The following is a 22156-nucleotide window of genomic DNA, read 5'->3' on the forward strand; positions in this document are numbered from 1 at the left end:
GGGTGGTGCGATGAATTGGGAGATTGGGATTGACATATATACACTAATATGTATAAAATAGATAGCTAATAAAATGAGTGTTGGCCCAGAAAAAAAAAAAAAAACAAACGAAAGCTGCGTTCTCCAGGCTAGATTTATCAGTGTTAGTAGTTATGTACTCATGAACCATGGTAGTGAGCAGTCACAAAGTAGTACTGTAGCAAATAACAGTTTACAGTCAATAAGTAGAAGGTATACACATTATAACCACTTTTTACTTGCCTCGATGATTTGTAATCATTCATTTTCTTCCCATACTTCTATTTCCATCCTAAACTGAATAGGGGAGGCAAAGTATGGCAGCTAGTGTAGCACAATTCTCATGAACTTGACTCTGTAATTAGACAGACCTAGGTCTGAATCCCATTCTACAACTAAAGAGCCGTATGACCTTATAGACACTTAACCTCTCAAACCTACCTTCTCGGGCTATTATAAGAGCTAAATAAAATAATACCTGTACAATGCTTAACTCAATGTCTGGTACAGAGGAAACCTTCAGAAAAGGCTAATACCTAATACTATTGTTGTTGTTCTCTTTCTTGATACTTCCTTCTGCCTATATTCTCTGCTTTTACTACATAATGGGCTCTGAGCCACGAATGCCACAGAGGTAAAACCCGCCCAGTATACATGCTTTCTTATCCCTGTAATGAAGAAAGAGGCAAAACTTAAAAGTGCATGTAATAGTTTCCAGATTGTGAAGTTTTAGTGATTTCAGAAATGCCAAGCTCCTAGAGAACAAATAGCTGAAAGGAAATTAGTATATTTGGCAAACTGTTACTTAGTGGTCTGCAGCTCAGGGCCTCCTTGGACAAGCTGGCCACAGGAGGAAAGAGTGCTCAGTCCTGACTGGCAAGCATAAGGGCACCGAGCTTAGCAGCTCCCTTATAGTAACAATGAAACTCCTAATAGCTACCAAATCCTTGCTTTCCCTCTGGCACCCAGTGTGATTTGAGTTGACTAGGACCTCCATTTATCTCATCTCAGAATGTAAGGGGAACACTCTGGGCAAATGCCCTGGCCAAATTCAAGCCCTCTTCTCTCCATGTCTGACGTCTATATCTGAGGCAGGTAGATGCCAGACTCCCCTCAGACCTGGAATGGAGTAGGTCACACGAGGGCCCTGAAAACTTTCGGCAGCCAGGGTCAGACCAGACTTAACCAGCCCTCTCCAGGCCTTCATCGCCATCTTCCCTTTGTTTAACTCTCAGCCTCTCAACTGTGCAAAAACCAGGAAAGGGCAAGTCCAGGACACATGGTCAGATACCATCTTATTCCACGCGGCCACCCCATATTCAGAGCCTCCAAAAGGAAATGTGGCATTGATGGACAGTGACATATTATGGAAAGAAAAACCTTAGATACTAAGTGTAGTCAGTCCCTTAGTTGAATCCTTGGATTTGGAGGGCCTGTACTACACCACTTTATATAAGGAACTTGAGAATCCATGGATTTTTGTGTCTGTGGGGGATCCTGGAACCAAACTGCCCTGGATATGGAGGGACGACTGTAGTTTCTTATAGAAAGGAACACAGAGAAGGTTTGCTAACAACAAAAGACTTTCCATAACGCAGTTATGTTTCTTCTCCGCTAGGCTCATTTGGAAGATAAATAAGTAAGGCCTTGAAGGCAGTTTTGGAAATACATCAAGTCATAGAACTGAAATGATCTAAACAACTGATGCATCTATCAAAAAAACCTCATGGGATCCAAAAGGACAATACTTAAAAGGTTATCAAGGATACTTTGCTAATTAGGGTCTTCTCTCTTCTGCCAGAATACCTTGTCATAAAACCTCAACTATGCCAGATGTCTAAGGCTTAAAATTATCACTGCATCTGTTATATGATCTGGAGAATATTAAGGTTCTCAGACCCCTTCGTCAGTGAGGTAAAGCATAGAATCCTGGGTTTATTGGGAGGTTTAAAAATTAAACCACGTTATTCACTTCTATTTAAAAAATGACAGTCGAACGCTTTTTCCCAGCCCTTACTTTCCTTTTTGTGTGCTACATTCTATTGTTAATTAACAATAAGAATGTTCACTAGGGGAAATCTTTGATGGACTCATTTATCAGGATAAAAATAACTTGGTACTATTAAAATCTGTATGGAATCAGAGATTTGGAGTTTATCCCATGTAGTAGCTAGCATCTCTTGAACTTCTAATTCAATCCAAGATTAATTCGGAAATGTTCTCTGTCTTATATCACACAACTAAACTTATTAGTTTTACTCATGTTTTAAGAAATGTAGGAATTCCACAAAGATAAAAGCATCAAAAAAAAAGATAACTTAATTCTAAATGCCTTTACTGATTATAAAATTACCATGTACCTAGTCTCTTCCACTGACCATTCCTCAAGGATTTTACTAAGTTAGAAGGAAAACCAGGATGGAGAATTATACAGAAAGCATATTGGACGTACACTAAAGGAAATGGCAGGCACATTGAAATAAGATGAGCATTTTGATCAACAAATGAGTTATTTCTAAAAAATATTAAAATATTTATTAATAAATATTTTACCTCTGAAAATATTTATAATGAATGTAGTCCAGTCCATGCCATTGTTATGATTTCAACATGCTCTAGGCTGGAAGACCAGTTTAATTATTTCACAAATCAAAGAGGGAAAGCACCCAGCTCAGGACGCATCAAGAATAGCTCTTTTCATAACAATTACCAAATCCTTGTATATAGTTTCATGTTGTTATGAATCAAATTGTGTTCCCTTCCCAAATTCATACATTGGAGTCCTAATCACTACTATTTCAGAATGTGATCTTATTCAGAGATAGGGTTGTTGCAGGTGTAATTAGTTAAGATGAAGTCATACTGGAGTAGGGTGGGCCCCTAAAATGACTGGTCTTTATAAAAATCCAATATGACTTGTACCCCTATAAAAAGAGGAAAGTTGGAGAGAGACAGGCACGTAGGGGAATACCATGTGAAGATCAGAGTTATATAACCACAAGCTAAGGAACTACTAGAAGGTAGGAGAAAGGGCTGGAACAGATTCTCCCCTAGCACCTTCAGGGGGAGCATGGCCCTACTGACACTTTGATTTCAGACATCTGGTCTCCAGAACCGTGAGACCATAAGCTTCTCTTGTTCTAAGCCACCTCATTTGTGATACTTTGTTATAGCAGCCCTAGCGAAGTAATATAGGTATCAATTTTTTTTTTTTTTTTGCTCTTCTCAATTTTGCTCCCCTTTTCAAATGCCACAAGAATGTCAGACCAGGTAAAGAAAAATCATGAAGAGGAAGCATGACACGTCTCATTCACTCCACTGCCCTTACCCTCTGACCTTCCAACATACCCAGACTCCTTGTCATAATAGCACAGAGGTGATTTCCACAAGAAAACTACTGCTGCCTTTCTCAGCTCAGGCTCTCTACAGAGGGAAAGCATAGCCAGCCTTCCAGGTGAGCCCCATTGGCTATCTGCCTATAATAAGCCAGCCCTTCATCATAACTTTTCCTTTCTGACTTAGTTGGGAAGTTAGGGTTCTCATTTTAGACGGGAATGGGCCCCTTACCCTAGCAACTGCCCCCACCTTTAACCAAAAGGGCTTAAATTCTCTCAACAAAAGTAAGAGCCTTTCCTTTATGTTGACTTATGAAATAAACTGCCCCCTTTTAATACACACACATACAAACACTATAGCAAACTTTCCAGTGCATGCGAGTGTGATTGGTGGTCTAGAAGATGCTGAAAAAGTGATCTATGAACAGGCTAGCACACGTTTTTGAAGAATATGTATTTGTAAGACTGACATATAGCAGATGCATAGTAAATACAGAGAGAACAGAAAGTAAAAGATAATTTAGTTTTGTTGTACACTCAGCAGGAACTCTGTTCCTTATTGATTGAGAGTATCAAAACTACAGGATAATTAGTATGTGTGCCATCTAGTTTAGGTGTGCTGCAATTTGACCAGAACTGTAGTTACAGATTGGTCCAGCTTTTGTAAAAACCTCTTTGTTTCTCTTGCCCTCAAATACATTGTAAATTCAATAAATGGCCCAAGGCTTTGCTGCTGATTCTCACACTCTTGTAAGAGCTTATAAAGGGAGTGTTTGGGGCCAAGGCCTCTAAGCAGGACTCAGGTGTGGGAGGAAATAGTACTGATGATTAATCCTCCTCTAAGGTGATAAAATCCTTCATTGGATACAGCAACCCAATGACCAGGTCACAGTGGAAGTCAGCCTCAGTTGTGAGCACACAGCTAAGACAGATCTTTGGGGATGCTGACAAACCCAAGGCCACAAGCAAGCCTGTGACTCAGAAGGAAACATAGGACAGGAGACATCTGACCATGCAGTCTACTTGCCGAGACTACTTGCTGCTAACAATCTTTATTCTTCTCAGTTCTGAACTTCTGGAAGTATATAATATGGCTGGGTGTTAGTGCATTAAGTAGGAGACAAAGCATCATATAAAAATCAAATCTACAGATAATCAACAAGGCACATTTTGGACAATACTTTTGATATTCTATACTTTTTCTTTCCATCCCATAAAAATAATTTTTTTTCCATCTAATGAAAGATTGGCGGGGGTAAAGAGGGCGAGAGAAGCAAAAGAAATGCAGAATTTACAAACTGGATGATCTGACCCTGAACAATTGAATGCATTGAAAATATATGCATTTCAGATAGAGTTTTAGTATGGAAAAACCCTAAAGAGAGAGACCCTATCTTCAGTATTTAGCATTTTAGAGAGCATCAAGATTCTTCTATTTTAATCTGCTCCATGGTTGCCAGCTAGTTAGTTATCAATGTGAAGTGGAAACCTGAAAAAACTTAAAGCGTGTGTTAAAAATGTTACTTTTTATGATTTAAATATCTTCCAAAATTAAGTTAAAATAAACAGTGTTTCCCAATTCATTGCATTTTTTAAAAGAAACAGTTGTGTGTTCCTGTTGAAATAATTCCTACACTTTCACCTCTAAAAAAATTATTTAAAAACTTTTGGCAAGATCAAGATGACCAGCCCTGTGATTCTGGACATTGTGGAAAACCTATTTCATTATTTCTCCCAAAAACATGCAAAATTCACTACCATTCTGAAACTCTGCTCAACACAGTTTTTTAAATAAACTTTTTTTGTTTGTTTTAGAACAGTTTTAAAGAAAAATTGCAAAGATGGTACAGAAAGTTTCCCTATACCCCATACTCAGTTTCCCCTATTATTAACATCTAACATTAATATTGTACACTTGTTACAATTAATGAACTAATATGGACACATTATTATTAACTAGTAAAGTCCATACATTTTTGAGATTTCCTTAGTTTTTACGTAATGTCCTTTTTCTGTTTCAGAGTCCCATCCAAAATACCACATTTCAATTAGTCATTATATTTCTTTAGGCTCCCCTTGGCTGTGACAGTTTCTCAGACTTTCCTTGTTTTGATGACCTTGACAGTTATGAGGAGTACTAGTCAGTTATTTTGTAGAATGTCCTCAATTGGGATTTGACTGGTGTTCCTCTCATGAGTAGACTGGGGTTATAATTGTGAGGAGGAAGACCACCCAGATAAAGTGCTATTTTCATCACATCACATTGAGTGTATGCTATCAACATAGCAGTACACTGAAATCACTCTTGATGTTGACTTGGATCACCTGGCTGAGATGGTGTTTGTCAGGTGTCTCCACTGTGAGATTATTCTTTCATCCCCCCCCCCTTTCTATGATGTACTCTTTGGAAGTATACTGTTTGTTTATACATTCAACTATTGAAGAATGTCTTGGTTGGCTCCATTTTTTGGCAATTATGAGTAAGTCTTCTCCAAATATTTGCATGTAGATTTTTAGGTGGATGTACGTTTTCAAATCAGTTGAGTAAATACTGTGGAGCGTAACTGCTGGATCGTATGGTACAACTATGTTTAACTTTGTAAGAAATTGCCTTCCAAAATGGCTGAACCATTTTGCACTCATACCAGCAATCAATGAGAGCTCCTTTTTCTACATCCTCACCAGCAATTAGTATTGTTAGTTTTTTGGATGTTAGTCATTCTAATAGGTGGGTAGAAGAAACTCATTATTGATTAATTTTTAATTACTTAGTGAAAAATGATGTTGAGTATCTTTTCACATGCTTGTCCCCTGATACATTTTTAAATACTTAGATCATTTGATTGTTGAAGCAGTATCACAATATTATATAGTTTTTCAATTTATGTATTAGATGTTCTCACCCAAGAAAATTTCCTAAAATTTCTGGCTTTGGATTAGACAGACATATATCCCCCATACATTACCAATTGTGACATTATTTGTAGAAGGAGTCTATTTTAAATGACTATTATGCATGTTTAGTAAGTTACTTTATTGGCACTCTACATAATAATCTTAAATACTTGTATGATTAAAAACTTCCTCTTTCTGCATCCAAGAAGGAAGACAGTGCCCAATAGTATATATTACCTAACAATGAAGGAGAGGACCAACATCTGCCCCAATTATCACATAGTCATGTTCTGTGTCCTTGGACAAGTCACTTTACTATGTGAGCCCTCAGCATCCTCATCTGTGTATAATGGCTTGATTGTTGATAACCAAGGGTCTCTTCTAACAGTCTTGTTTTATTCTTCTTTTTTTTTTTTTTTGCGGTACGCGGGCCTCTCACTGTTTTGGCCTCTCCCGTTGCGGAGCACAGGCTCTGGACGCGCAGGCTCAGCAGCCATGGCTCACGGGCCCAGCCGCTCCACGGCGTGTGGGATCCTCCCGGACCAGGGCACGAACCCGTGCCCCGTGCATCGGCAGGTGGACTCCCAACCACTGCGCCACCAGGGAAGACCCTGGTTTTATTCTTTACCCCCCTCTAGAGTGTCAGGCACTGACCAGAGTCCATTGCCACAGTATTCTTTTCTTTGGCTACCTTCCTCCTACCATTCCCACACTAAGGCTCCTTTGTTTAGTTGTTAGTACCTTTTGCAGACCACTCCTTAATTACAACATGTAATTTTCTTGGCTTTCATTATCTGGAGATTACTTTCCTTTGTTAATTTGCTGTGTTTTCATTTTTTCATATCAAGTCTAATTAGAAAGAACTTGCTTTGTTTGAGAGTAATTAAATTTTATCAGGGCAAATTAAATACAAGTCAATGGCCTTATAGTTTATGTAAAAATTATCCTAGACTGCTTACTAAAATCTAAATTAAATTCCTTTTTATTCCTTCACTGGGAAGACTTCATGAACAGAGTTTGGGTTCTTGATCAATTTCAGCTTTTGGACTGCTGTCTTTGTAAGGGACAGATTTTAGAAGCCAAGAAACTGAGCCTGAAAAATAACAAACCACCAAACAGTCTTATTCAGGATATATTTGATAAACTCTCTTTTCCTTGCTGCTAAATGTATACTGTTGCCTTGAAAGAAACGAATACACCTACCTTATACAGGGAGAAGTTCTCTCTCCAAGGAGTATTCTACTCATTCAAGTTCACTATAGGTCAGGCTTAAGAGCAGTGCTAGTATAACTCATATTTCTTCCCACAGACATCCTTAACTGCTTCAGGTTGTAGGACTAATTAGAAAAAATATACCCAGTAGACACAGTATGTGACACACAGCAATCACCTGCATGTGTTGCCATTGTGTTTAAGTCACACAGATTGCCTTGTGAGTCATCAAATCAATGTCCTAGCAGAGACTGTGCGTTCAGAGTCAGTTTACTAGCAGAGAATGTATATGAGTGAGTGCTTTTGAAAGTCCAGGTAAGTCAAGTGATAGGTAACAGGAAAGCAGCATTTCCTGCTTTACAAACCTAGGCATTGTATATTCCAAACCAGAAAAATAAAACTTTCTCTAATGAGCAACTGTACTGTTTTTTCACTCTCGCACAGATCTTGAAGCACAGGTCTCAATTCAGGGGCTTGAAGGTGTTCATTGTGCTCCCTAACACGTTTGCCATTTAATTTATCCCCTAGGAAATTGACCTTACTCTGGCTGTCCAGACATATTTTCATGGCCTTGTGGATATATGAAATTCAGTACATGTTTACCATTGAATTAGAAAAAAAGAAAAGTACATAAGCTCTGGATAAGGGCGTAGGAGGTCTCACCCTCGAGTGAAATGTATAACTGATACCACAAGCATGTCCCAACAAACATCTTAAGGCAGTTTTATGTGAGGTGGCATGCTTATCTCATCTGCCTACTCTGGGTGGGCCCTAGAACTCCAGCAGCTATCGTAGGTCCAGATACTGTCAGATGTCATAATATTTGACATGGTTTTATTTTTTTTAAGCAATTTAAAAATTTTTATTTTATTTCTTTATTTTTGGCTGCATTGGGTCTTCATTGCTGCCCGTGGGCTTTCTCTAGTTGCAGTGAGCAGGGGCTACTCTTCGTTGCTGTGCGTGGGCTTCTCATTGCAGTGACTTCTCTCATTGCAGAGCACGGACTCTAGGCATGCGGGCTTCAGTAGTTGCAGTACTCAGGCTCAGTAGGTGTGGCGCACGAGCTTAGTTGCTCCACGGCATGTGGGATCTTCCCAGACCAGGGCTCGAACCTGTGTCCCCTGTATTAGCAGGTGGATTCTTAACCACTGCACCACCAGGGAAGTCCCTTGGCATGGTTTTAGATTGGAACTTTATGAATATGACAAATTTAAAACTCAGAAATAAATATATATGTAGATTACTACAGAGTTAACTTACATGAGACCAACTACTAAAGGTCTTCAATAGGATTATGTGTTCCCTTACCTAGTAAGAAATTAATTCTTTTAAACAAATAAACAAAACATCCTTATATGCTTTTGGGGCCTAAATTTCTAAGTTGTTTTATACATTTTCAAACTGTCTAGGTTCTACTGATACTCTTTTGTGTGTCCAAGTTGTTATTTTCCTGGAAAAAAAAAACAACTAACTTTCTTTTTTTTTTTAAATTTACTTATATATTTATTTTTGGCTGCGTTGGGTCTTCGTTGTTGTATGCGGGCTTTCTCTAGTTGCAGCGAGCGGGGGCCACCCTTCATTGTGGTGCACGGGCTTCTCATTGCGGTGGCCTCTCTTTGTTGCGGAGCACAGGCTCCGCGTGCACAGGCTTCAGTAGTTGTAGCATGCGGGCTCAGTAGCTGTGGCCCGCTGGCTGTAGAGCGCAGGCTCAGTAGTTATGGCGCACGGGCTTAGTTGCTCCGCGGCATGTGGGATCCTCCCAGACCAGGGCTCGAACCCATGTCCCCTTGCATTAGCAGGCGGATTCTCAACCACTGCACCACCAGGGAAGTCCCCAAACTAACTTTCTTTAAGGACATACCACATTTGCAGAGCTGTTCTAAATTCCTTATGTGTATTAACTCATGTTTCTTTCATCAGGGCCTCTATTGCTGTTTTCCAGGGCATTCTCTATCTCAGTCTACAAGTGCTCAGTGTTAGACTGTAAAAGCTGTCTTCTCAGGAAGGAGTTTGCTTTCCTTCAGTGTTCTGTACTGAAGGGGGCAGGGAGTTAGTGATTGTCTGGGAATGGCTGCTCTGCTTGTGTGGCCTTGAAATAATCTGTGTATCCCTTTGATTATGTACTGCATGCTGACCTCAGGAATAACTTCTAAAATGTAACTTCTAGAATAGGATCAAGTTGGAATAGCTTTGCCCACTACCCATTAACATGGAAAATATAACCCCCTCTATGAAAGATCAATAATAGAACAGAGCTTTGTGAGAAAATTCATGATTACCACTGTAGAATATTACAATAATAATCTGTTGCCAGTTGCTCATGATTTATTTTGTGCTCATTATTGTACAGGGTATGTATGTACTTTGTGATACTTAGTCAGTTCATTTTCTACTTCCCATTCTCAGATACATTTTGCATAGATGGAATTCTGGATAACAAAGAGTTCTGCCCTGTCTCTTATTGTAAACCACATTATTGATGTGTAGTAGTTTATTGCCTTTGGAAGGATTCTATGCTTGGCATTAGGGGTCTCAAGTTATAATCTGTGTATTCTCTTTAGCACCAAGTTCAGAAATAATATAATTACTATTTTTAAATTATTAACATTTGGGTGTACTAGGCTAAATGCTTTATATTCATTATCCCCTTTAATCCTCACAACAGTCCTGTGAAGTAGGTACTGTTCTTAATCCAATCTGACATATGATCAAAGTCTGATTTGATCATGTTAAATAACTCTACCACTTAGAGTTTAAAAGCAGGTCTGCTGATTCTGGAATCTGGTCTTCACTGTGATAGTTGTGTCTTACACATTGTGTTCATGCTAATAAAACAAAACACAGTGATTCACTTGTTAGATGAAGGTAGATCTTAACATTCTCTCTCCCTGGTCATGTAAAATGATTAAGGAGGAAAGTGGAGAAAAACAAAAGAAATCCTTGGTCTTCAGCAGCAGGGGAGCTCTTACAGGTTTTCTAGGGTGGGTATAAACACAGCTGAGCAGTTGAAATATTGCTTTGAGCCAGGAGAATGTGGTTTGAGTTTCAGTGCCTATCATATTGGCTTATATTTAGAAGACGTTCAATAAGACATTGAATTGAATCCAAATATGTTCACCAGAACAGCTAGCCTCAGTACGAAGGGAAGGGTAACAGAATTACCTAACCTTTGGATCATAATTTTATGCTTTGTAGTCTGCGTTTGAAACCCACACATACATATAGCTGTGGAGTAGCTAACGGTAATGCCACCAAGCCACTCCTACTCCATGGTGTTTAAAGGTGCTACTGTGTTACCCTAGCTCACCGTCCTTCTTCTCTTCCAGTCTTCACAATAGTCCATGATTTAGATAGGACAGATTTATTATTTATTTTTAGTAATAAACACTAATCTGTTTAGTAGTAAACGTACTTGATAATGTTTGTTAGAGATTTGATTCTAATAATTTTGAAAATTGAAAACTGCCAAGTCGGGGGTAGCAAGTGGTTTACACTTTACTTTCTTCTGGGACAATTGACTTTGGTCAGCCTTTTAAATCTTGCAGATACAGATATAGATGGAGACCCATATTTTTAGAAATCCCTGGATTATAAAAATTTAACCCAAATGCTGCTACTTCCAACTGATATGTTGAGTTCTATTTAATTCTATAATTCTATATTTGGGAATGCTATAATGCTATAAATCCAATCCTATAATTGGGAATATTAGCAGGACTCTGCCCCCAGTCTTGATTTAGACTGCCTTAAAATCAAGAATGCCTTGTTCTTAGAAGGTTTGGGTTTTTTTTTGTCTAGATGGTTATTCACAGGATTCTCGGAGCTGAGGCAGGGTTATGACAGAGGGACTTACAAGCCTCACACTTCCGTCACCCTGCTGCTCCTCCTAGTGTGGGTTAAGCTGTGATGGGAAGTTGGCCTGGGGCTAATGCTCTGCTGCTGCCTGGACTGATCGGTTGGTAACCCGAACATGTGCTGGCTAAGACAGAGCAATCAGGATTTTGAGAAATAGAGGGAACAATTGTGATGAACTCTTCCAGGCCATTGTGGTCCAATTACACACAAGTCGGGGCTGGATGGGTAGGTGGGGTCTTATCTCAAGAAAACAGGTAGTGTTACTGTCTATCATTCTGGCGTCACTAAAACAAGTCTGATTTCATTTAAAACAAGAACAAGAAAAACACCTAATAGTTGGGCTTAGACTGGAGTTTGGAGGTGCTTGGAGATTCTCACTGGTGGGACTGAGCTGGTCTCCATGATACCGGAGGCTGTGGGAGCTGGTCAGGGACCCTGCAGTCCAACTGGGTTTGTGGGTGTCCTAAAAATAACCAGTACTGAATGCAGCTGTTGGTTATTCTGCATTAGACTTCAGTGACATCTTATTGATGTTAAAGTCACTGACTGGTATCACTTGTGCTGAGTAGAGTTAGCAAGGGCAGAGCCCTCCTTAGAGCTGACAAAGTGGTATCAGTGGGATCACCTCACTCAGACAGGCCTACCCCAACATCCTCGGGCCCGGCAGGAATGCACAGGAAACGTGCACACCCACGCCTGAATATTTAAACATCATGAATCAAGCTACCTAACTGTCCAGAATATGACTCATCCTCCTCACCCACGGCTGGATAGCCCAGGCTGCATTTCCAATCTCCATACGCCCTCCCACAGCAAACAGCCACCCTTAGCCATCCCCTGGAGCCTAGAGGGTGTGCCCATCGCATGTTCAGGCTTCAGGATGAAGGGCCAGGGTTGCAGCCTGAAACTGCTCTGGGCAGGAGATTCTGGAGTCCCAGGGACCCAGAGCATGGTCTTTTCAAGGGTAGGTCGGCCCAGTGGATTCCCCAACCCCATGGGGTGGGGCATGGCAGGAGGAAGGTCAAAGCAGGCGCCAAAGCAGTTCTAAGAGCAGGAATGCCAGTAAAAGACAGTTTTCGCAAATGGCAACATTGTATGTGTAAGAAGCAGGAAAATCAACAGTGAGATCCAAAAAGAGAGGAAAAGAAGAAGGGAGGGAGGAAGGGGGGGGAGAGAGAGAGAGAGAGAGAGAGATCGATCAGAACAGAAAAAACTAAAAGGATCACAAGACCCCTGAGCAACTCTCAGAAATAGGTGGGGTGACACTGAGAGGGGCTCATTTCACTCAAATCAGCCATTGGAAGGTTCAACTGTAAAATTATAATTTGGAAATAAAGGGGTGTATCTTTTGAGATAGATTACATAGGAACAGGTTACACTGCATAATTCCTTCATTACAATGCATCCCCCAGCTAGGAGAAAACAAACTCCTAAGTGGTTAAGAGGCTTCCACAGTCACATTTCTACAGCACAGCAGAGTGAGCATTCAGTTTACAAGTCAAGCATCTTCTGTGACAAGATATACTGAGGAGAAGCAGCCAGGGGAGGTAAAGGAAGTTCAGGGAGGGCGTATTAATGAGAGCTCAGCACAGCATCTTGCTGGAACCTGGATGCAAGGAAGAATTCTCACTTCCTTGATTTTCCTCAGTAGGTCTTCCCACCTCACTGATTTTTGCTGATGAGTGAATTGGCTTCCTGGTTGTCAGAGGTGTTTTTATTTCCTTTTGATTCCCCTTACTTAATTTTCTAAACTGGTGTATTTTTTAATGGTGACCACAATGGATTTCTACTTTGAGTCAACATCATTAGTCCACTTCCCCAGTATAGGATTACTGACTTTACCGAGAAACTCCTTGCTTCCTTCTCATGACGGGAATTTTTCTGACCATTTTTAATGCTGCTTTTCTCATACGGTATGAGTAGTCTATACCCCTAGATGAGTACTGCCTAAATTCTGATACTTTTTCAAAGGAGTCAAGGAGAGGTACTACCTATTGAGCACCTATCGTACTGGATGCCTTTTTCCTTGTAGCAATCCTCTGTGACAAAAACAACAAAAGTAATAACTAGCCTCTATTGAGTACTTACTGTGCCTGGCACTGTGCTAAGCTCTGTACATCTGTTTGGTTGTTTGTTGTCCTGGCCCCATCGAGGAAGAGTGATCACTTCCATGTTAGAAGTGAGGGAACGTGCAGAGACCATTACGTGAACTGTTTAAGGCCAGCGATGGTGAAGCTAGGATCTGACCCTCAGTCTGATTCATTCCACGTCCATTTTGTTATGCCTGTATTATTTCCCGTATTTTGTAATACAGTAATTTAGTGTGCCTGCTTTTCCTTCCAGAAGAAATATATCATTATTTATAGTTATCATACTCTGACCCATAATATGTGGTTGTCCTGGGACTATTAGAGCTAAAAAAGACATTGGAAAGAACATCTAGTCTGATACTCTCATTTTATGATCAGGAAACAGAAGTTCAGAGGAATTAAGTGACTTGCTGAAGGCCTTGCAGTGAGCTGGACAGAACCCCAAACACTTGTTTTCCAAATTCTTATTCTGGTTTTTGTTTGCTCATTTGTCTTCACAAAAATTTTTAGGGTCTATAGTATGAACCCAATTTGCCAGTCCTGAAAATTTTAATTTATAATGTTCTGTGTATCACCATTTTTTAACCTTTCTGTTTCAATAGTGAAACCCAACGTTCTCTAAATAACAGTGTAAAAACTGAATTATAAGTCCTCAACTAAAAATTCAGAAACTGAAAAAAATATATACAAATGGAGTATCACTTTTCAAAAGTAAATGAAAAGTAACTTTGCTATTATCAGAAGACTGATGAGGGACTCCCCTAGTGGCGCAGTGGTTAAGAAACCGCCTGCCAATGCAGGGGACACGAGTTCGATCCCTCGTCTGGGAAGATCCTAATGCCTTGGAGCAACTAAACCCAGGCACCACAACTACTGAAGCCCACGCGCCACAACCACTGAAGCCCGCATGCCTAGAGCCCGTGCTCCACAACAAGAGAAGCCACCGCAGTGAGAAGCCCGTACACCGCAACAAAGAGTAGCCCCCGCTCGCCACAACTAGAGAAAGCCCGTGCACAGCAACAAAGACGCAACGCAGCCAAAAAAAAAAAAAAAAAGTTACTTTCGGCCAAGGAGGCATTAATTAGAAGACTGATGAAATCTAGAATATTTTTAAATGAACAGTTCTTAGGCTTTAAAAGAAAACCTTTATTACTATTATATTTATAGCCATATAATTGCCCTATGAATATATTCATGGAATGAATTATGGTACCCGCTGTGATCTATAAAGCAAGACATAAAGTGTGGCAAGATGTACTTAACTTTGCTGATGGAATGCCAATTCCCCTACCTCCAACAGTAATACGCTTGATTAGAATGGCTTATTAACCATAGATCAGAAAGCTAACATGTACAGCAACTAAAGTGTACTAATAGTGAATTAATATCCATTAGTAGTTCAGGCTTTATTTCCAAGTATGCTGCTATTTCTACCACATCATTATCAGGCAATAATTGCTACGTCAGAGAAAACAGTGGGGCTGCTCCATACCTCTTGCCATTCCCAAGGGTAAATATGCCATAAGGAATTTAATAAGGGACAAAAGGATTAAGTTCAGAAGAAAAATAGCTCATCGAAAACAAAAAGGATATGCAAAGGACCACACATTTTCAAAGTAGCATCTGGTTTATTATTCAGTGTTGCTCAGGCATGATATTAGAATTCTTACATGCCAAGAGCCAGAAAACTCAAAGGTAAAGTTAAGAGCCAGCTGCTAAATTCAGATTATCATGTGCCTGGTAACAGGAGCAGTAGAAAAGTGGTTTCACTACCAACCCATCACTTCTCTACATGTCTGTCTATCCACTTGCTGTATACTGTGGGTAGTTGTATGAGCATTTGTATGTATGACATTCCAGTATTTAGTCAGTTCTACCTTTGAGAATAATGACAAAACAGCAGTTATGCTATTATATATATGACTGCTTACATTTATAAAAGTTTTGTTGAATCCATTAGGAAATATCCAAAGCAATTTTTTTCATGAATATGCCATTTTTTTTTCCTTTTGGAAACTGTTGTAATTTGTCTCTCAGGAAAGTAACAAAACGTTATATTTCTATGGATATCTGTGCCATTTTCTGGAGATGTTAATAACCAAAAATAATTGCAAGACTTTATAAGAACAGTACAGTGTCCTAACAATGTAGCCAAATACAGAGTCATGTGGTCTAAAGTTTTAGAGAAACCACAATCCTAAAATGTCACTTATTTGGCTTAATTATAGATATTGAAGAGGATCTCAGTGTAAAGTAGCGTCTGAACTAGAAAAAAATTAAGTCATGAACTTTTAACTTTCTGGGAAAAGACATATATTAGATGATAACTCCCAACCTGAGCTTCCCACCACAAAATCTATACCTGCCCATCCACAGCTCCTCCCACCTGTCCTCACCTTCCCTGCTGTCACAATAGAAGAAAGATCACACCTCCTATCTAAAGCCAACTTCTTCCATGCGCCCTATGAATCCCATCTCCAATCCCCTCCTGTGGAAATTGGCACTAGTGATTATCTCCTCTCTCCACTGTGTATTCTCAGACTCATTCCCTACAAACAATTCTCCCCCTCAGCGTTCCCTTTCAACAGCGTTTAACTATGCCTAAGACACTTTTATCTTAGAACACACACACACACACAAACACACACACACACACACAGCAATCTCTTATTCCACTGTCCTTCACAGCCAAGCTTTGTGAGCCCTGCTATCTTGATTTTCTCATTTCCCATTCACTTGCTTCCTTTTAGAAAATGTATTAGAATATTTCAAGTCTGTCCATGCTTCCCAAGCTGCTCCAATCTGAATCCCACTCTGCCTAAATATTCTTGCTGAGGTGACCAATGACCTTCGCGTTGCTATTCCAATGGCCGTGTTCACTCTGTGTCTTGTCTGACATCTCAGTATCCAACACAGGCAGGTAGTCTCCTCCCCTGGCAGATATGCCACCCTCCTCTCCTGTTTCTTTTCCATCTTCTCTACTCTTCCCTCCCTGTCTCCTTTAGCATCTCTTCTCATCTCTTCCTCCTCTACTCATGTTTATTTTTTTTAATTTTTATTGAAATATAGTTGATTTACAATCAACTATAGTTTCAGGAATATAGCAGAGTGATTCAGTTATACATACATTTGTATAACTATTCTTTTTTAGATCGTTTTCCATTATAGGTTATTACAAGATAATTGAGTATAGTTCCCTGTGCTATACAGTAGGTCCTTGTTGTTTATCTCTTTTACATATTGTAGTGTGTATATTTTAATCCCTAACTCCTAATTTATCCCCCTCCTTCCCCTTTGTTTTCTATGTCTGTGAGTCATCTCTATTTTGTAAATAAGTTCATTTGTATCTTTTTTTTCCAGATTCCACATATAAGTGATATCATATGGTATTTGTCTTTCTCTGTCTGACTTACTTCACTTAGTATGATAATCTCTAGGTTCATCCATGTTGCTGCAAATGGCATTATTTCATTCTTTCTTATGGCTAATGGTCCATTGTATATATTTACCACATCTTCTTTATCCATTCATCTGTCGATGGACATTTAGGTTGTTGCCATGTCTTGGCTATTGTAAATAGTGCTGCAATGAACATTGGGGTGCATGTATCTTTTCGAATTATAGTTTTCTCCAGATATACCCAGGAGTGGGATTGCAGAATCATATGGTAACTCTACTTTCAGTTTTTTCAGGAACCTCCATACTGTTTTCCGTAGTGGCTGCACCAATTTACATTCCCACCAACAGTGTAGGATGGTTCCCTTTTCTCCACACCCTCTCCAGCATTTATTATTTTCTACTCATATTTAAATGATGGAAGTTCTCAGGAAAGTGTTTGAAGCATTCCTCTTTTCTCTTTCACAACACTCACATCCTCAGCAATCTTGAGCACTCCTATGAGTCATGTACCACTTGTGCACAGATAACTCCCAGCATATATAACACAGCCCAAACCAACATTCTGAAATGCAGAACCATATAACCAATTGACAGTTTAACATCTCCACTTAGATATGGCACAGACAACTGAAACTCAACATGTCTAAGTCTGAATTCATTTTCCCAGCTAAACCTCCTTTCTGCCAATGTTTCCTTTTGAAAAGTGCATCACATACTCCTTGTTGCTCCTGCCAGAAACCAGGGAACTAGCTTGGACTAAAACACACACAACAGCAAACCAATTGTTCAACATTATTTAGTGAGTGTATTAGTCTCCTAGAGCCGCCATAACAAATTATCACAAACTTGGCTTAAAACAACAGAAATTTATTCTCTCTTAGTTGTGGAAGCGAGATGTCTGAAATCAAGGTGTCAACAAGGCCATCCTCCCTTTGAAAGCTTCAGGTTGTTATTGGTTGAGTTGCATCTTCCTACCTCTTCCAGCTTCTGGTGGCCCCAGGCATTCCTTGGCTTGTGGCTCTATAACTAATCCTGCCTCTGTCTTCACATGGTCTTCCCCTTTGTCTCTTATAAGAACACAGTCATTGATGGGCTTCCCTGGTGGCGCAGTGGTTGAGGGCCTGCCTGCCAATGCAGGGGGACGAGGGTTCGTGCCCCGGTCTGGGAAGATCCCATGTGCCGCGGAGCGGCTGGGCCCGTGAGCCATGGCTGCTGAGCCTGCGCGTCTGGAGCCTGTGCTGCGCAACTGGAGAGGCCGTGGCAGTGAGAGGCCCGTGTACCGCAAAAAAAAAAAAAAAAAAAAAGAACAGAGTCATTGGATTTAGGACCCACTCTAAATCCAGGATGATTTCATCTCCAAATCCTTAACTAATCACACCTCAAAAACCCTGTTTCTGAATAAGGTCACACTCTGAAGTTCTGAATGGACATGAATTTCTGGGGATACTATGAAACTTACTACCAGGGGAATGGAGAGGAACAAATTTCATAACTCAAAAAATATAGATAGGAACATATTTACTTATTAATTCACTTCCACTGGCCAAAGCAAGAAAATGTTTTGGGGGGAAAATGACAAAACCCCCTTCTCACGTTTCTTCAGTTTTAGTTCTCCTCAGCTGTTTTGTTTTCCTTTGCTCCAAACTTAATGATTTATTATTTTGGTAGATGACAAAATATTTAAATTCTTATAATTAAACAAACAAACAACATGTTCCAGTAAATAGTATTAGGCCTAGCTGGTTTAAAGATTTTAAAACTGGATCTAAGGGCTAATTTTCAACTGACTGCTCTGAAAATAGGTTCAGAAAGAGGTTGCAGTAGGAGAGAACATTTCTATTTTTCATTTTCCACTCACGGGCACTGTGTGCCTCAGCACTGTATATAGTGGGCTGTGTTTATGGTTTGCTAAGTTACCCAGTGGAGTTGTAATGCGTTTGAAAGATCAGCATTCTGACAGCTGTCCTGCTGGTCTTCCCAGGAACCTTGTCGGTCCGAGGTCATCCTTGACATCACCTTCCCCCTCATACCCTACATCCAATCAACTCCACTGATTCTACCTTCTACATATCTTTCCAATCCATCTACTCCTCTCCACCTTCGCTACCAGAACCCTAGTCCAAGCCATCATCTTTGTCCGCTTGAACAACCTCAATTGTTTCCTAACTGACCTCCCCAGATAAACCTTTCACAAAGCAACAGCAGAAACTTTTCTAAATGCAAGATTGACCATTTCACTCATCTGTTTCAGGATCATCCCACTCCTTTATTTTAGAGGCTAAACTCTTTACCAAGGCCCTCATGGCACACTGCCTTCCGGACCCCACAAAACTCTGTAGCTTCATCTCTGACTACACACATTTTAGAAAGCTGTGTTCCTTGATGGTATCAATCTCTCTCTGACCTACCTCAGGGCCTTCACACATGCTACTCCCTTTGCCTGGTATATTGCTTAAGAATTTAAAAGCACAGGCTTTGTACTGCATTTGACATCCTGTTCTGTTTATGAGCTGTGTGGCCTTTTGTCAGTCTCTGAACTTCTCTAAGCCTCGCTTTCTGCATTAAAAAAAAAAAAAATGTGAATGAAAGTAACATTCCCAAAATTGGTGCAGGGATCAAACACGAAAATGGATTTAAAATTTTTTCCAAATTACATAGTACTATATAAATCCTAGTTATAATTAATACCATTATTCTAACAGCAATATCCAGTTGAAGGCCTTGAATCTCACTTTAGAGTACAACTTAAGGACAGTGTTAAGTTGACAGATCTATATCAATATGTAAGTGCTTGCAGAAGACTTTTTTTTTTAAATTGCTCTAAAATTGATTGTGTTCTACATATATGCCTATTATAATAATTTGTCAAGCATGCATTTTTCAGCCTTTTTTGAAACAAATTCCAAATTAACAGAATCCAAATTAAAGTTTTGTCATATAAGGGAAAATGGGATGATTCCCTATACAGTTTTGTGTGCAATAGGGTGACCAATTTATTTTATCTTCTTTGGCCTGAGACTTTCATAGTCTTAGCACCAAAATATTCCATATCCTGAGGACCCCTCGGTTAGTTAATCACCCCAGCGTACAACTAATGTTCTTGATGTTCCTTCCACCTGCAAGAAAATCCTTTCCATGCCTCATCCAAGGCTCCCATTCCTTCCTGATTGTATATGCAGGGCTCCCTAATGCACATGAAAATGGCGGAGTCAGGGGACGGGGAATATTGCCTGGCTTTGTCTCTTGCAAAGCCTTGACGGTGAGAGTGATTCTAGTGGCTTAAGAATGTGGCCTTGGAGAGTTGTGAGTAAACGATATGATCTGAGAGCAAACCCTGGCTTCTGTAGCAACCAGAGGGGCCAAGATGGCATCCTACTCTGTGGGAGCAAATATTCAGGGTGAGGAATGGGGACTTCCCCACCCCCAGGGATACGTGGGGATATCCCAGTGGATTCTTGCAGTTGAGCAGGCCAGGCCTGTGAGTTACAGCTCTTTCAAGTCTTGGTCACCCCAGAGATGTTAAGAAGTGCAGATTAAGGCTGTGTTGTACTTGTTCTGCTGGACACTGCTGTGCTGCTCACTAGCCATCAGGCATCTCATGAATGGTGGGTGCTAAGGATCTCACCAGGGGAGAGACATGGGCTTAAGAAAGCAGAAGTGTTGCCCATGCCACAAAATCACCATCCTAAAGTTCGGCCCAGAACAGGGCAGAAGCAAGGTCCATTGATCCAATGGCCACCACGAGAGCTGGAGCAGAAGCCTGCCATGGAAGTCCTTAGGGGAAAGACAACCTCCCACCGGTGTCACACTTATTCATGAGTCTTCATTCCCTGCCTGTCCAGAACCCAAAGCATGTATAACTCTGGTTGGTGCTCAGCCTTCTCAGTTCTCCCCACAGCCATCTGCTAAATACTTACTATCACCTCCGAGACCCAGAATCACCATCTTTCCAACTCCTGCCCTCTTCCCAATGGCTTCCCTCTCCTGGGTGGCATCTCCTCTTATTTATTTATTTATTTAGAATTTTATTTTGTTAATTTTTTATACAGCAGGTTCTTGTTAGTCATCAGTTTTATACACATCAGTGTATACATGTCAATCCCAATCTCCCAATTCATCACACCACCCCCACCCCCACCCCCCCACCCCACCCCCACCGCTTTCCCCCCTTGGTGTCCATATGTTTGTTCTCTACATCTTTGTCTCTATTTCTGCCCTGCAAAGGCATCTCCTCTTTGATAAAATGAAGTTTCTCCCCTTACATCTGCCCTTTTAAGGGAAGGCACCTCAGTGATTGGCTGGTGATTTCCCGTCTCCATTCATGTTATGACCTATTGTTAATTCATCTCCTAAAGAAAAAAGGCAGCCGTCAGTGCACTATCTGGCTATGTGTCCCTTTTGGTAGGGCTCCCATGGTACCTTAAGTAAATTATTGATAGAAACACTGGGAACATGGCTATAAGGAACACATAAAAATGAATCCCAGATTTTTATAACAGAAGGACCATACTGTTGTCATGGTTTTTTTGTAGCAAGACATGGGATTCTTCTGCTCTTTCTGCTCATAAACACCCTAGGTTGGGGTCCAAGTACTAATTTTCTTTACACTGAAATACCCCAGGAGGAATGAGTCGTGTCCTGGCAGGGCTGTGGGGTCATTGACTCAAAGGCGACAATGCCATTGTCCTGGATTCTTACATTTTGTCAGGACTCAGCAGCAATTAATCTGATGCTATCTGTGGCTGCTGGTTGCTTGTTTGCCTTAGTCCACAGCTTGAGCCATCCTTTTGTTTATTTTGGTTCTTTTAAAAACGCCCTCTTTGTGGTCTTAGGCACTGTAAGTAGATGGAGTGAAACCAGAAGTTAATGTGTAAAGTTTTTCATCTTCAGAGAGTTTCGTTTCAAACTAACTCTGGGTCACATGTGCAGGGACTTGAGTTTTTGTTTGGATAGAACGCTTCAGCTTGGAGAGAAAGAACAGGAAGTGGTACATTCCAGCCCCCAGGCAGCAGCTTCTGCTTGTCAAGCCTTTCTGGACAAGAAGGTCATAGACATTTAGTAAGGGCAGCTCTGGGAAGTAATTTACAAATTATGCTAAGAGCAACAACAAAAAAAGGTTTATTATTAAACTAGGAATGATATGAGCACACTAGCAGAAACAAGGTTGTAAAATGAGTTTCCTCCAATCCAAGTATCAGGAGACTATGCCAGTTAAACAGAGAGACACTTTATGTGGGAGGGAAACCAAAGCCAGAATTGGAATCATCCTCCCGCAAATCAGTGTCCCTTGGGCAGGGCCACGGAGAAGGAGCACTAACAACTGCTGCCCAGGCTGTGAAAGCGGGCAGCCAG

The 22156-nt window shown here is 40.5% G+C and overlaps 1 protein-coding gene across 13 annotated transcripts in view; it reads left to right on the forward strand.

The window, feature by feature from the left end:
* LOC149748554 (uncharacterized) overlaps window positions 1-22156 on the forward strand; it is a 230834-nt gene that overhangs the window by 108549 nt on the left and 100129 nt on the right. Inside the window, exon 8 of one of the 13 annotated variants that reach the window (XR_016394104.1) lies at window positions 1637-20931. The exons of the other annotated variants lie outside the window; for them this stretch is intronic. The gene's annotated coding sequence lies outside the window, so the exon portion shown is untranslated. Of the gene's footprint in view, window positions 1-1636; window positions 20932-22156 lie in introns of those variants that run through there. 13 annotated transcript variants of the gene reach the window in all.

Source organism: Delphinapterus leucas, chromosome 8 (assembly GCF_059928025.1).
Source record: "Delphinapterus leucas isolate spDelLeu-1000000601 "Yukka" chromosome 8, BTC_Dleu_Yukka2, whole genome shotgun sequence".
NCBI lineage: Eukaryota > Metazoa > Chordata > Mammalia > Artiodactyla > Monodontidae > Delphinapterus > Delphinapterus leucas.